Genomic DNA, 14,709 nt, shown 5'->3' on the forward strand with positions numbered 1-14,709 from the left:
ACGCAAAGCCACAATCAATGACCTGAGCTTGCACTCTTCTTACACACTAGTGTGCACACAGGCCCTAGCTCTGACACTTAACCAAATTCGTCCAGTTCAGTCTCCTCGAATAACCACAATTTTTAAAATGCTTCTGCAAAAGAAACAAAAACTTCAGATCAGTTCAGAAGGTGAATGAGGCCTCCTCCATGAACCAAGCAGCTGGCTGGAGTCGCCAGCTGTGGAAGGGCTTATGGAAACTGGCTCAGGGACAACAAACTGAGCAGCAGATGCCACCCCACTGCTGACATGACATTGGGAAGGAAACAGGAGCCACTGGAGGGACGTAGGAACGGGTAGGCAGCTGGGGTGGGACAGGAGAGGTGCCAGAGCTGCACTTCCCTGTGCTGGCAACAGTGTCAGCACAGGGAAACCGAAAATTGGGCACTTCAAATCACCCAGAACACAGGTATTAAATCCCAAAGCTGGACTTGATTAAAACTAATGAGAATTTGAAGGGAAGTCAGAGCAGACCCAAAGGAGAGAAGCTAATGCTTATACCCGTGTGCTGAGTGAGTGAAAAAGCTTGACCCCGGGGTCCCTGACAGGTCCTATCAGGTAGCAGAGGAGCCTGGTGCTTTGTTTCCTGAAACCAGTCCTGGACAGTCTGAAGCCTGAGGCTGAACAGCAAAGGTTTTGCAATTCACTGTCAATATTCTGTGCCTCCAGACCCTGTTTATCTCAGCAATTTTACATCAGGCTTTAATTGCCTAATTAAGACTCTTCAGTCAGGCAGGTTTCATTTCCCAACACCAGACCCTGGCATGCTTGAGATCAGTGGGAGCTTTTCTGGGGATGGACTCAGAACTTGGCCAAGCATCGAGCCTGCCTGCTGAAACAACTGTATTCGCCTGGCAGAAAATCACCCCTTGGGACCATTTACACACAGAAAGGTTCAACTATTGCCTAAACATGGGTAATATGGTGTCATTTGAAGTGTCCCCTGATACGCAAGGCATCCCCCTCGGTTGCCAGCTGTGAAGCAGGACAATACACCATAGCTATACCCTCGCCAATTGAGTTTGGGCATTACAAGAGTAATTTTAGAAAATAATTAGCATATGCTTACTGTGGCAAAGCTCAGACTGATGGGACTGGATTCCACTTCATCCCTAGGCTTGCTCATCCCAGCTCAACTGGAGCACACTCACAGCTGAAAGCTGTTAATGCCTCCTAGCTCTCTAATGATATATATGAAAAAAACTGGAAATCTTGATCCAATTCCAAGCAGCAATGGCTATTAGCTAGAAATGAGCAGTATGAAATCAGCATTTGGGGGTGGGCGTTCGGGGGAGTAAAGGTCAGAGCAGGCAGGTATTTAAGCAAATGCTTCATTTTAAACCCATATCCTTGAAACAGCCTAACAATCTCACATTACTAGATTAATATGCTGAAAATAATCAAGTGCTTACTTGCTTCTTCAGATCAGGTCTTAAATCAGTGCAAAGATCATATAGGGTAAGCAGATCGGAGGAATCCTTGCTGATCTCCTTGCACACAGAAAACTTCAGTAGTGACAGCATTTTTAACAAGCATTAACCCCCTCCCCTACCCCTATTAACAATAATGGTTGTGCCTCTCTGAATGTTAGCTTTATGAAGATAATATCTGGAAAATTATAATTAAAATGTAAGAGATTTTGTCATAGCAAGTCTACATAGAAAAAAAAAAATAAGCATGGTCAGAAATTGTAAATGAAATATTGCTAAATTCGTCTAGAGTAGAACTAAACCAACTTGGTTAATCAATGTGAATATTTTTACTACTACTTTTAGTCTTGCAATTAGCTACAAGGTGAAGGTGAGGCTGCTTAGTCAATAAAGGGAATTTGCTTTTTGTTGGTTACTTCCAGAAACCTTTTATTCCCAAGTTAGCAATACAGGTTTCTCCATTCAATAGGACCAAGAAGCAGAAATCATTGGCTAGTGCTGACATCCTGCCCCAGTGCACACATTATTCAGTGTTGTAAAAGTTAAGAAATCTTTCTTACTCAACTTTCTTTTAGAGTCTACTACTTATTTTCAGAAAATAATCTATTTCTAGTGATGCTTGCATCAGCATTATAAAAATTAAATCTCTGTATTTTTAAATATTTTTAACACGTTTTATCATGATCTCTACATCCTATATTTAGTGTTTGTTCCAGTGCTGAGGCACAGAGGAAAATCAGTTTATACACAGAGAAGTTAATAAAAGCACCCCTCTGCAGCATTTGAACATCCACTTTAATTGTGAAAACGCACAAATTCAGAATGACCTTAGACTCAAAATAAAATAAAATTAGAATAAATTAAATAGGCTGACATCTTCCTAAGATGTGAAGGTAGAAAAGGAACAAAAATGCAATGATATCTAATTTTCCTGTTCGTCTTGTATAAACAGGGGAGCTCCTGACAGAAGCTGAATATGGATTCATGGATTTGAACATCGTCTGACAGAAAGGCTATAATCCTGCACCTACACAATCTACCTCTTGTATAAAGTTACAGACATATAGGCCACTCCAGTGAAAGCAAACTGGACCAATTAGAGGCTTATACAACAAGTAGCATTGATGTTTGTTTTCATGAAAGCGGAGTATAGTGCTTTCCAGCTGCAGGGGAGAAATGGGAAGAGAAGAATGCCTTTAACTGTTTCAATACAATAGATACAGATGGAACTAGGCCAAAACCCAGGCCCCACAGAGCTTTAGCGTACAAGGATATGAAAGTTTGGACACAAAGCCTCGGTTTTGTTTCTCATCCTTCTGATGTGAAGGAAAAAAAAAAAAAAAAGGAGGGGGGAGGTAGAGGGGGAGAGAGATATCAAACCATTAAAGACATTTTGATATTTAAGATCCAGCTCTGATTTTAGAGCCCAGCTCTATCTGTAATATTTTTATGCACTCATCTCAGGCAACTTGCAATTGTAGCTTACTTGAGGGAGGCACCTAATTAAGTCTTTTAAGGCACCTAATGAAGTTTCCCAGACAAGCTGGAGACACCCATGACACCCCTTACCTTGTGGATAGTCACATTTGAAACAGCTTAGATATTTCTTGGGCACAACAGCATTTCAAAATGTTTGGATGTACAAAAAACAGCGTTATTGGCTTAAGAGTTGATGAGAGAGAGCCAGTACAGCTTATTTTGACAATACCTGCACACAAGAATTGATTTATTGCTGCTAGTGCTTTGTTTTATTTTGCCTATAGCAAATGCCAGAGTACTAGATGATTTCTTGATAGCTAGCTAGCTGTGGGCACTCATTTTGCCTCTTTTATCATCATGGGAGTTAACTCTATACACTGTTGTTTTAAACAATCGGTTGGCATTAGTGTCATACAAAATATTAAGCACCTGGGGAAAAAAAAAAAAAAAAAAAAGAATATCATGGACCCGGGAGGTGGGGGGGGGGGGCTGACAAAGAGAAATGTGCATGAAATTGAAATGTACAGTTTGATTGAGAATAAGAAAAAGAGAACACAGAGCATTCATTGCTGCTCTACCCACTTTATTCAGCCGGGTTGGTATGAACAGGAAATTATGGCTAAATTCATAACACCTACTTTTATGAAGGTCTTTCCACAGGAGGTAAACATATTTTTCCTGACAGGAGAGATGGCTCTGAAATGAAGAGCTCTCACAAGTGACCTTTTGAGGTTTTCACTAGGGCATGGGGGTGAACTTTGCATTGTCACTATCTACAGACACACAGTCCCTCACATTATAACATGCACGCACGGGCAGCGGCTGGCTCACTTGCTGTTTGATACATCAGAATTTAGAAGAACTAATATATGCATTAATTCAAGTAGTTAAATAATATCTGGTTAGCTATAATAATGTCTTGAAAGAAACAAACTTAGAAATAATGAAAACTGAAGTTATTTATGAATTAATTATTTAAGTAAAAGGAACTTAGATTAAAGAAGTAGCCTGGATGCCCTTCAAACTGTGGCACAATACAACAGCTATGTAAATAAACTTCTGAGAGCTGCTCCAAGCCATTCAAGTGAAGGTATTTTTGCTTGCGATACGTTCAAGCCTTTTGAAATAAGTTTTCAACTGTTTAACAACCAAAGTTGTTCATTCAGAGAGCCAAATATGAGGACTCAACCAAAGCAGAAAGTACAATGTTCCTTTCTTTGAAAACATCTATCCAAAATGGAAGCTTTATTTAGAGAGCTCAGGAAGTTTATGCATTGCCTTCTATTAGCTCACAACCACAGAGCAAGCATCAGGAAGTGCACAAAAATGAACTTACTATTCCCATGTGGAACAAGTGCCAACAGTTACACCAAGTTTGCTTTCAACCTCACAGAACTCACTGCCAGCCCCTGGAGACTTGTTAATCAGGCACTGTCTCCTGGGGTTTCTTGCTGCTTGGCTGCCTGAAAATGATGCCTTTCCCTACAAAGCAAAGACATAAACATACCTTGTTTGATTTTTCTCTTTTGCCAGCTCTCATGACTTTGGAAAGTTCAAACCTGAAAACACAGGGAAAAAGATGAATCTTCTTTGTAGGATGAAAAAAGAAAATAGCCTCCATTTCAGCTGCATTTTCTGCTTTTTTCTTCAGCCCTAGCCCACTCCTAACCATGACCTACCCAACAGAAGAATCAGTACACCTGTAGAGCATGGTGACTGTAACTACAGACCATTCGTGCTTTGAGCCCAGTCTGTATTACTGTGTTATGAGCTGAAAGGCTGACCCTACTACAGTGTGGATAGAACGTACTTAATATACAACACTTCCTTAAAATAATTATGTACAAAGCCCTATGAGCAACAATGAGCGTTTTGATTATCATTTCTTGATGAAACTCAGTATCTTAACTTTGGAAGAAAAAAAGTTATTGAAGTTTCACCAAAATTTCCACAATGAAGATCTTAAGCAAAACAAAAGGTCTTAAGAAAAAGGCCTTAAAAAAAAAACAGATCTTAAAAAAAAAATAAATAAGAAAAACAATAGGCCTAGTATGAAGCCTACAATGCAGTTATATTTGCAAGCTGGGTAAGGTGTACCTGAGGGGAGTAACTCCCTACCTTTCTTAATTCTTTTTTATCACACAGAGAATGAGGAAAGATGTTGCAAACACATAGAAGTTTGTAATTTAGGACTGCTTAAAAAGCCTTCTGCTTTTAACATTTTTTCCAATTTTTTTTCATTATTTAAAACTTTTGTTGTTGTTTAAATACTGCTCTTTTGTAGGAAATGTCTCATTTTACCAACACAGTGAGCATATTACACCTTATACACACACACACACACACACAAATAAATTAAGGACTATGCCAGCTGTTGCTGTTTTCTTTGTGCATTTTGTTTTGTTTTTGTTTGTTTGTTCTGTTTTTAAACATATTAAAAATTACCAGGTGGAAATGAAAATTGTGGTTCATTTTGTTCATACAGCTGTCACAAGGCCCATCTTTGCTGGGCTATGCTAGTGTTTCAAGACTTTGGGATGAAGCACATTGCATTTCCTGGTCTGTTACAATGCTTGCTGGTAAGTACAGCTGGGTTTGGGCAAGGAAGAGGCAAGAAAAGACAGGCTTTTCTCAGGAATCGCAGTCATTTCTTGTGATTGCTGAGACCACAGGTCTTCATCATAGGACTATTCTAACTTTCAGGTGGGTAAAATAGACTGAAAATATATATCAGGAAGGTGAACATGGGTCTTTATATACATTTAAGTCAGTAGTATTTGGCCCTGCACAGAAGTAATTTAAGGAAATCAGGAGGAACTAAGATCCAGTTAAAGAAATAACTCCTCTTGCTCACCTCTCTCTTAAAGCACAGTGCCAAATTTTTGACGTGCCGCAGGAATGTGCTAGGAAAGAAAACTTAGAGATCAATAAGGATTTATTTTTATATTGGTTAAAATGCTAGAAAATCTTCTGATAGGGAAATACAAGAAATCCTCTTCAAAGGTGTCAGCCACCATGACCTCATGCGATCAGCATTTGCATTTGGGTTGAGATCTTCAAAAATCTCTTCTACCTCTATCTGTCCCTGTATGGAGGAAGTGCTCTGTTTGAATATCTTGTCAACTGATTTCTGTCATCTCAGCCCAGTTGTACCCAGGAAATAAGAGCACAAATAAAAAGAGATGAATTAGAAAAAGACTTCAAGCGAACAAACAATGTAAGTGTTACTGACGTCATCAAAAACACTACTGCAGGTTTGTATCCCCAGACTGGAAACTCTCCCTTTCTACAAGTCCAGAATGCAGTGGCATTCTAAGGCACATGGAAAACAAGGAGGTGATTGGTGACAGCCAACACAGCTTCACTAAGGTCCAATTGTGCCTGACAAATGTGGTCGCCTTCTATGATGGAGTTACAGCATTGGTAGATAGGAGAAGAACAACCAACATCATCTGCCTGGGCTTGTTCAAAGCATTTGACACTGTCCCCCATGATATCCTTGACCGTAAATTGGAAAGACATGGATTTGATGGATGGACTACTCTGTGGGCAAGGAATTGACTAGCTGATTGCACTCAAATAGGAAAAAAAATAGGAAAAGGGGGAATGGCTTTAAGCTAAAAGGGGGGAGATTTAGATTAGACATTAGGAAGAAATTCATCACTCAGAGGGTGGTGAGGCACTGGCACAGGCTGCCTAGAGAAGCTGTAGATGCCGCATCCCAGGAGGTGTTCAAGGCCAAGCTGGATGGGGCTTTGGGCATCCTGGTCTGTTGGGAGCTGTCCCTGCCCTTGGCAGGGTGGTTGGAACTGGATGATCTTAAAATTTCTTCCAACCCAAACCATTCCGTGATTCTATGTTTATCATAAGATTTGAATAACTAGATGGCACTCTCTCCTCGGTGCACTGCAGTAACATTAAGCTGCTGGTAGAAAACAGATGGGAAATGTAAAAGCCATACCTGATATCTGACTGACATCAGCAGAGTTAACAACTCTGTTTCACAGCCATGTCTCCACCTGTAGGAACTACTATATTTCATTGGCAAGATCATAAACATACAGAGAGAAGTGGTTTCTCGCTTGTTGCATATTTGTTATACAGTAGCTGCAAGTGCTAAGAACATGCTGCTTACAAGACGTGTTAAGCAAAGACTGACCACAGGCTGGATGGAGGTTCACCCAAGGCTTGATTGCAATGAAGTATGTAATAAATATGTAAAATATGTAATATTATATTTTTCCAATGAAAATATGAGTGCTGAGGCAAACAGATTTCCCAAAAAGAAAAATTTTTGACCTCTACCCATTTCCTAGCATGGTATGATTTGTTCTCTGAGAACTAGGAGAAAAAATGCTTATGCTTCCTATGGTACATAAAGCTTCTAGAAATGCTCTGAACTACACCTCTGCCGCCTGGGACTATGTGGTGGTTGTTTGATATTACAAAAGGGGAATAGGCAACTACTTCCATGGATGCAGCAGAAGGGAGCAGAGTGTCAGCAGTGTTCAGAGTATCTCTGAACAACCCTCCAAGACTATGAAAGTGACAGATGCTGTGGTTCATACTTGGTGATGTTTCTGCTAAAGTAGTATGATACACACCAGAAACAAACAAACAAACCCACCCTAAACCAAACCAAACCAATGTTTCTGCAGCATGCTATTTGAGACTGTGGTAAGAACCCCTGGTCTATGCTGCCAAGCCACTGCTGATCTGCAACAGGACTGCAGGCTTTCATTTAGCCCTCCCTCATCTCTTTCTACCTGTTACACATTACCTCCCATTTTTAATTTCTTCAGCAGCTGCAAGCCATTCCTTCATTACATGGCAGGTACAGTTCATGTCTGCCTCCCACTACTGCTGCTGCTACTTCCCAATATCCTTGGTTTCTCCTTTTCAGACCCCACTTCATGTGTACCACCTATTAATATATCAGGAACAAAAAAGATATTGGAAGCAGTGGAGAAAAGCAGCCTTCCACCTTAAGCTATAATCTTTGAGTGTATTTTGATAGTTAAAGTTTCCTCTTGGCTATCTCTTCTGAAAAACTGGCTTAGCTCCCATTCCCACAGTACAAAAGCACCACACTAGTGAATGTATCTTGACAAACTCCATGTGAGAAGGCAAAGTATTACCCATGGAGGGTATAGCACAGGTCTGAGGCAGAAAGTTCCTTACAGTAAATATGCATGTGGTACAGAACCACAGGAGTACAGGGGTTGCTATGGCTTGTTTTGGATTATGGGTTTTCATTTTGATTTTTACAGATAGTATGGTAGTACTGTATCACGTATCAGTTCATAGAGTTTGTAATACAGGTGGTAAGCCCTACTAAAAGGCTGACGTAGATGTGGTGGAGAACAATATCCTTCAGTGGGGAGGTGTAGCATTGACTCAACCAGGACTTTGAGAACTCCAGCATTTGCAGTGCACTGGCAGCAGGTATGCACATCTCCACCTCCCTGTAAAAAAACAAACAAACAAACAAACAAAAATAATAATAATATGTATATATCTCTCATAGGTTACTGTTCAGAGAAAGTAAACTTGTTGCTTTCCTTCATCTGCCAAACTCATAATCAGTATTTACTCTTAATAGTGCAATGATACCTTGAAGCCCATGTTTTTCATTAGGAGACAAGTGTGTGCAACACTGCAAACCCAGACCAGACAGCAACACAAACCTTTAGATGCCATCTCAGGAAAGGGTTAAGAAATGATAATGAGAAATTGGTGGTCAGGTGTACATACTGTTTAATCCCAGAAATGCATCTTCAGCGGGCTTTGATTCAGGTTGCTCATCTGGGTGTGGAACCAGAGTCTGCAGGTCTGTCACAGATAGATCTCACTGATCTGTCCCAGAGCTGATGTGCGTGCACATATATGGTCTCAGCTGCTGCTAAGTTTCTTTACATCACTGTCACACAACAGCTCACCGATTACAAAGGTGACAATATCTGTTGCCTGACCAAAGTCCTAGAACTTGCTGCAAAGCTCTTATACTTATTTTCAGAAAAATACTAGCATTGCATTCCAAGAGTTGCAGTCAAAGTCTCAACATCCAGGTGGAGATTAGTGACAAGTGGCATTCCTCAGGGGTCAGTACTGGGACCAGCACCGTTTAATATCTTTGTCAGTGACATGGACAGTTGGGACTGAGTGCACCCTCAGCAAATCTGATGACACCAACATGCATGGTGCAGTCAACAGGCTGGAGGAAAAGGATGCCGTCCAGAGGGACCTGGACAGGACAGGTGGGCCTGTATGAACCTCATGCAGTTCAACAAGGCCAAGGGCAAGGTCCTGCACCTCTGTCGGGGCAATCCCAAGCAGAAATACAAACTGGGCAAGAAATGCACTGAGAGAGAAGGACCTAGGGGTGTTGGTTGATGAGAAGGTCAACACGAGCCCACAATGTGCACTTGCAGCCCAGAAAGCTAGCCGTATCCTGGGCTGCATCAAAAGCAGCATGGCCAGCAGGACAAGGGAGGGAATTCTCCCCCTCTACTGTTCTCTTGTGAGAACCCAACCTGGAGCACTGCATTCAGCTCCAAGGCCCCCATACAATGATTTTACATACAGTGATGTTACATACAATGATGTTAACATGAAAAAAGAGAATCCCAAAAATGAAAAGTAGGATTCAAATCAAGGGGAACACCCAGTAAATAAAGGAGACAGCTTCTGTGTTTCTAATGCAGTTAAAGATTAGTGGGAAAGGCCACAAACAAAGAAGAACATAAGGAATGGTGTGTATTATGTGTGAAAGTAGCTGATTGTGTGTTGCATAAAGCTCTGTGGGTAAATGAACTACACTTGGGGAGCTCTTGGGTACTCTTAACTACTAGCAAATCAGCTACATTTCATTATTTCCTGCTGATGTTCCTACTGGAAGTATATTCAGCTCATTTTTAAACAAAGTTTTTTCTGTACTCAAATGGCAAACAAATCACTGATTAAATGGAGAGATAGCACACCCAGATGATTTGCATCAATGTAACTGCACCTCAAGTCATATAATTATGCATTGTAACACCACTGTGAAGGGCTTGAACTAAAATTCCCCATCCAGACAAAAGCCAGAGATTGTAATTGCAGAAAAATGAGGTTACTAATTTATTTTTTAGTATCACCCCCTGAGGGGTGTTGTGATGCCTGAAGATCCTAAGTCTCCAAAACATGAGTATATGTAACACTTGCCTTTTCCACAACATTTTGTGCTTACTAACCTAAAAGCTTTTTTTTTTTCCCCTCACACACTGTGTGCACACAACCATCTTCAATCCACTGCTGCAGAAACCAGGGGACACCACTGACGTCAGAGCTTGCATCCCGTCTCTGCAGCACAGATCCTCGTTACCAGACCTGCAGAGCAATACCATTTCAACGTCCATGAAGGACTCGCCTCTGGGCTTCCTCCCAAGAGTGCTGGGAGCCAGAGGACAACTCCAGACCTGCATGGAGGAGATCACAGGCAGGATAGGCAGGCTGTGACTGCTCTTCCACAAGCTTAAAGTAATATTTAGGTGACAGTGTTTTGTGGAAGGGAGGCATTACTAGTCACGGCTTGGATTAGAGACAGGAAAAAAGTGAAGCAAATACAGCTTGGAGTGGAAAATAGTATAGCTTGTGGCACTTTTTATTTATTTTTTTTCCCAGCATTTATGTACGATCATTCAAAAACATTGTTTCTTATTGCTGCATGTCCTCTAAAAGCATTTTGTGGCCAGCTGTCTCCCACTTCACTGCGTGCAGTCGACACTGCATTTGGGGAAACAGATTCCAGCCTCTGCCTCAAGTTTGCTGCCCAACCCACCCCAAAACACCAGGCCTTAAAAAAAAGTGTGAAGAAAAATAAGGAAAGGAAAAAAAATTACAATTTCTAGAGGTGTCTAGAAACATGAACCCCCTCCAACTTGTACTTGCCTTGGAGACAACATCTGCATTGGTGATGTCACATCAACCCCATTGGAGACAAATGAGGTTTGTTCCAATCTTTTCTTGAAGAGCTCCTGTCAGAGAGTTGCCCTGCAGTATAGCCAGCTGAATTTGTAGAGGAGGGGGAAATCTTTCCACACCCTCTAGCACTCTGGTCCCAATGCTCAGAAATGGTCAAAAGGAGTGTTAGGAGTTGATGCCTTTCTCCTGTCAGGAAAAAAATAAGGAGGAAACCAGACAGTAGCAGTATAAACCTAAGGTTTGTCTAGACCTTGATTAGGGGAGCAATTCTGTCCCCTCCACTCAAAAATGACATATTAGAATTGGAAAAGTCTCAGAAAAAGACAACAGTGATAAAACAGTTGCCATAAAAGAAAAAATACCAAGTGTACAAACATTCTCCAAATTTAAAGACAACTGAAATAGACTATGATAGTCTACCAAATTAGGAGTGGCATGTGGAGAGCTTCCAGGGTGTTTCCCTGTCTCTGCTAAGGCAACAGCTGAGAAATGCAGAACAAAGCCACAGAAAGGAGCCACACACAGAACAAAGCAATGGCATGTACTCCACTGCACAAGAGTCCGTGCATCTGCAGGTCTCCTTCATAGGGTATGGTGGGTACAAAAAATTTATATAGGTTCATGGGGAAAACAAGAAAGGTCACAGAAACAACAACAACAAAAAAATTACTGTAAGCAAAGGCAGCTTATCCATCTCATGGACTTCCTGAACAGGCTGGAGAAGTGTTGTGGGGTAGCATTGCAAAATACATACTTTGCCCTTTCTTCTCCTCTGGCCATTGATAGGGAAGAGGGTACTAGGCTAGATAAATCACCGATCTGAGCCAGTGTTGCCGTTCTTGCATTCCTGCCATTGTTGAAATGAACAGCTAAACTTTTCCTGATTTTAACAGGTCTGGATTTAATTCCACCTAACTTTCTTAGAGAGGCTAAGTTTATAAAGCAAGCTACAATAAAAAGTTTTGTATGCAGCTTGCAAAGCAAAGCAAACAATCATGTTCTTAACTCAACTTACTTAAGGCAAATCAGCCAAATTAAAGCATCTATATATACACAGACAGTGTCTCATTGCTACAAGGAAATACAATTCTCAGGATTTCTCCTCAGTCCCTGCTGAAGCCTAGGAGGAAGCTGTCAATCTCTCCATTACTGCTGAACATCATCTGGTGGGATCCAGACTGTTTTGCAACCCGCATTCTAAATTCTGGGTGTTTGTTTGTTTGTTTTGTTTCATTTTCAGCTGTGTTGTCTCCAACTAAAACAAACAAACAAAAAACCTACAGATTTTTACCTGAATAAGCAATGCTTCCCACAGGGGAACCTCCACTGGGGCTTATGGAAGGTGCTGTTCTATCCCAAGAGTTGGACCTGTGTGAACACTGGGGTAGTCTCTTCATTGACTGTAACACCACAAGTGAGAAATTAAGTGATACCAGAGGCCACAGTCCAACGGATCCAGGACCAAACCTGAAACCTCAGACATGGCAAGGGAAGAATTGCCTCATGAATTTAAAACAGATCTCTGAAAGCACAGCAATTGAACCAATCTTACCACAACTACCCCCAGCAAACCTCAGTCATACAAAGCTTTCCTTCACGCTTGAGTTGGAATTTAGCTGGAGCAAAGACGAAAGAATCTAATTTCTTGTTTGAATAAAGAGAAACACTGATGATGTCCTATCAGGGCAAGTTTCCCTGCCCTGTCTGCTATGTCACAGGAACCAGCTGTAGAGACAAGATGTTTCGTTCAGATCGTTCTCTGTAACTACCTAGGAATATCTCTTGTTTACTTTGGTGGAAACACAGGTGACGTCCCACCCTTGCATGCAGAGCATGGAGTGCACCTCTCTTTTACCTGTACTGGCAAAAACACACAGAAGATAAAGAGATTACGAAAGTTTTTTTCAGCATTCTGGTCAGGCTGCACCCTAGGAATTTGAGAGCGAGGATGTGCATAGACAAGTCCAGAGCACATCAAGCAACTGCCAGCATTGCCAGCTTGTCTCCTTTCAGCTGTATCAAGCCAAACATAAGGACAAGACATCAACCTCCTTTAAAAAAAAGGGTGCAGTGCAGTTACCCTGCTGCAGAGCAGCTCCTCAAGCACAGCTCTCAAGAGTAAGCACTGTAAACCAAGGACTGACAGATTTGGTTTCTGCAGGACCAGGGCTGAGGTTTCTGGTCTGGGGAAGGAAGACTCTACCTCACCCAGCAGCAGGTTCTCTTCAAAGCTGCATGCTGCTGCATCATTTTCGTAGTCATTTTCTCATCTATCAGCACCATTTGGATTAATTGAGCTGCACAGAGTCTTCTGCAGACCTGCTCTACATCCAATTATCCTGAGGTGATGAGGTGATCACCAAGCCCCTGGTTTTGGTTTGGGGTAGCACATGTTCACAGTCCTCAGTACCTGTCCAGCAGCAGTCTGGCCCTATCAAAGTGCTCTGGATTTACATCCCAGCCACCTGAAAGAAGCAACTCCACCTTTTGTTTTAATAACAACTGTCTAAAGACTACTTGTGGGAAATTTGGGAGCTCTCCAGCTGTGCTAAAGGGTGAGGAGAAAGGGGTGCTTCTTGCTCTGCACATGTCTGGTCCACTCCAGCCCCCTGGTCCCATCAGCTCTCACACCTCTGGATGTAGCTGCTCGAGTCTTGGACAGCCCTCACATTTGCCATGCCGAGACACCGTGTTTAATTTATATTGGTGAGGTAAAACTGCTGCACTCATCCTTTCTCATGGAAGGTGCTCTAATAGGACTGAGGTTATTATTTATTTTTTTTTATTTTGAATGTAAATTATGAAAGCATAGCTGGGTTTAATCAAACAAGCTGTGTCATTCAATACCAAAAATGTAGTTAGCAAAACAGCAAGACTTCAAACCTTCTTCATCTTCTCTGTATTTAGTTGGGGAAGGAAGGGAAAGTAAATGAACTTTGTAAAAGCACAAGGGGATTTTTTTTTACAAGATCTTTTGTGAGGTTGAAAACACTAGCTTAATTGTACAAGACATTCTGTTCTCTGGGTGCAAATAGCTGATATTATTTAAATTGCTGTATACTTAGAAAGAAAACCATTTTTTTTCTATCTAGAGTCCAAGTTGTCTCAGAATAAAATGTACAGCAGTACAGACTGGAACGGCAGCCTCTGCGTATATGCTTTCTGTTGTGTCACTCCATTGTGTGACTCTTCCAGTCCCTGTTTCCCCATCACTTTCTCAAGATGGTTTTCCACCATCTTATCACTTACTCATTTTCCATCCAGTGTGACCACTGGAGCTTTCCTCTTCAGTCTCTGCTCCTGTTCTTGAGCTTGATCCTGCACTTGCAAAACCACCAGTGAGGATAAGGCAGAGCAAAAGATCTGACCCATCAGTATTCAAACTGACTCCAAAGTAGATATAAGCAGTTTTTCTCTACTCTGCTAACTATACAAACAATAAAAGGCCATTTTCCTCACATCAAACTTCATCACAGTCACTGACAACATGAACAAGCCAGACTGATCCATCTTACAAAGCTAACTTCACTACTTTTCCAGTAAAAAACAGTTTGGAGACTGCAGTGTAATAAACATTGCTGGAGAAAGGTCCTCAAGCATGAAACCAGGACAAAGCCCACAGTGGATCCCTAAGCTCTCAAAATGTTGTGTTTTTTTTTGTTTGTTTGTTTGTTTGCTTGCTTGTTTTTGTTTGTTTGTTTGTATACAGGTTTCAGATACCCAAGGACAAACATCCATCTTACTTATTTAATCTCCTGAACCATGATTTATCTACTACAAATAGAGCTGTTTAATTTCC

The 14,709-nt window shown here is 41.3% G+C and overlaps 2 protein-coding genes and 1 long non-coding RNA gene across 7 annotated transcripts in view; 1 reads left to right on the forward strand and 2 right to left on the reverse strand.

Annotated features, from left to right (window-relative positions):
• ITPR2 (inositol 1,4,5-trisphosphate receptor type 2) overlaps positions 1–4,475 on the reverse strand; it is a 273,831-nt gene extending 269,356 nt beyond the window's left edge. Inside the window, exon 1 of the mRNA XM_068655998.1 lies at positions 4,456–4,475. The gene's annotated coding sequence lies outside the window, so the exon portion shown is untranslated. The remainder of the gene's footprint in view (positions 1–4,455) is intronic.
• A 289-nt stretch (positions 4,476–4,764) lies between these two features.
• LOC137842256 (dystroglycan 1-like) overlaps positions 4,765–14,709 on the forward strand; it is a 33,447-nt gene continuing 23,502 nt past the window's right edge. Inside the window, exons 1-2 of one of the 4 annotated variants that reach the window (XR_011088988.1) lie at positions 4,765–5,527; positions 10,248–14,048. The gene's annotated coding sequence lies outside the window, so the exon portion shown is untranslated. Of the gene's footprint in view, positions 5,528–10,247; positions 14,049–14,709 lie in introns of those variants that run through there. The other 3 variants (XR_011088985.1, XR_011088989.1, XM_068656053.1) reach the window with 3 other exon arrangements.
• The window catches only part of LOC137842306 (uncharacterized), a 33,628-nt gene continuing 24,945 nt past the window's right edge, over positions 6,027–14,709 (reverse strand). For both annotated transcript variants that reach the window (XR_011089014.1, XR_011089010.1), the window contains exons 2-3: positions 10,874–11,096; positions 6,027–8,409 (exon numbers count right to left, since the gene is read on the reverse strand). This is a non-coding gene — a long non-coding RNA (uncharacterized lncRNA). The remainder of the gene's footprint in view (positions 8,410–10,873; positions 11,097–14,709) is intronic.

This window comes from Anas acuta, chromosome 1, assembly GCF_963932015.1.
Source record: "Anas acuta chromosome 1, bAnaAcu1.1, whole genome shotgun sequence".
Lineage (NCBI taxonomy): Eukaryota > Metazoa > Chordata > Aves > Anseriformes > Anatidae > Anas > Anas acuta.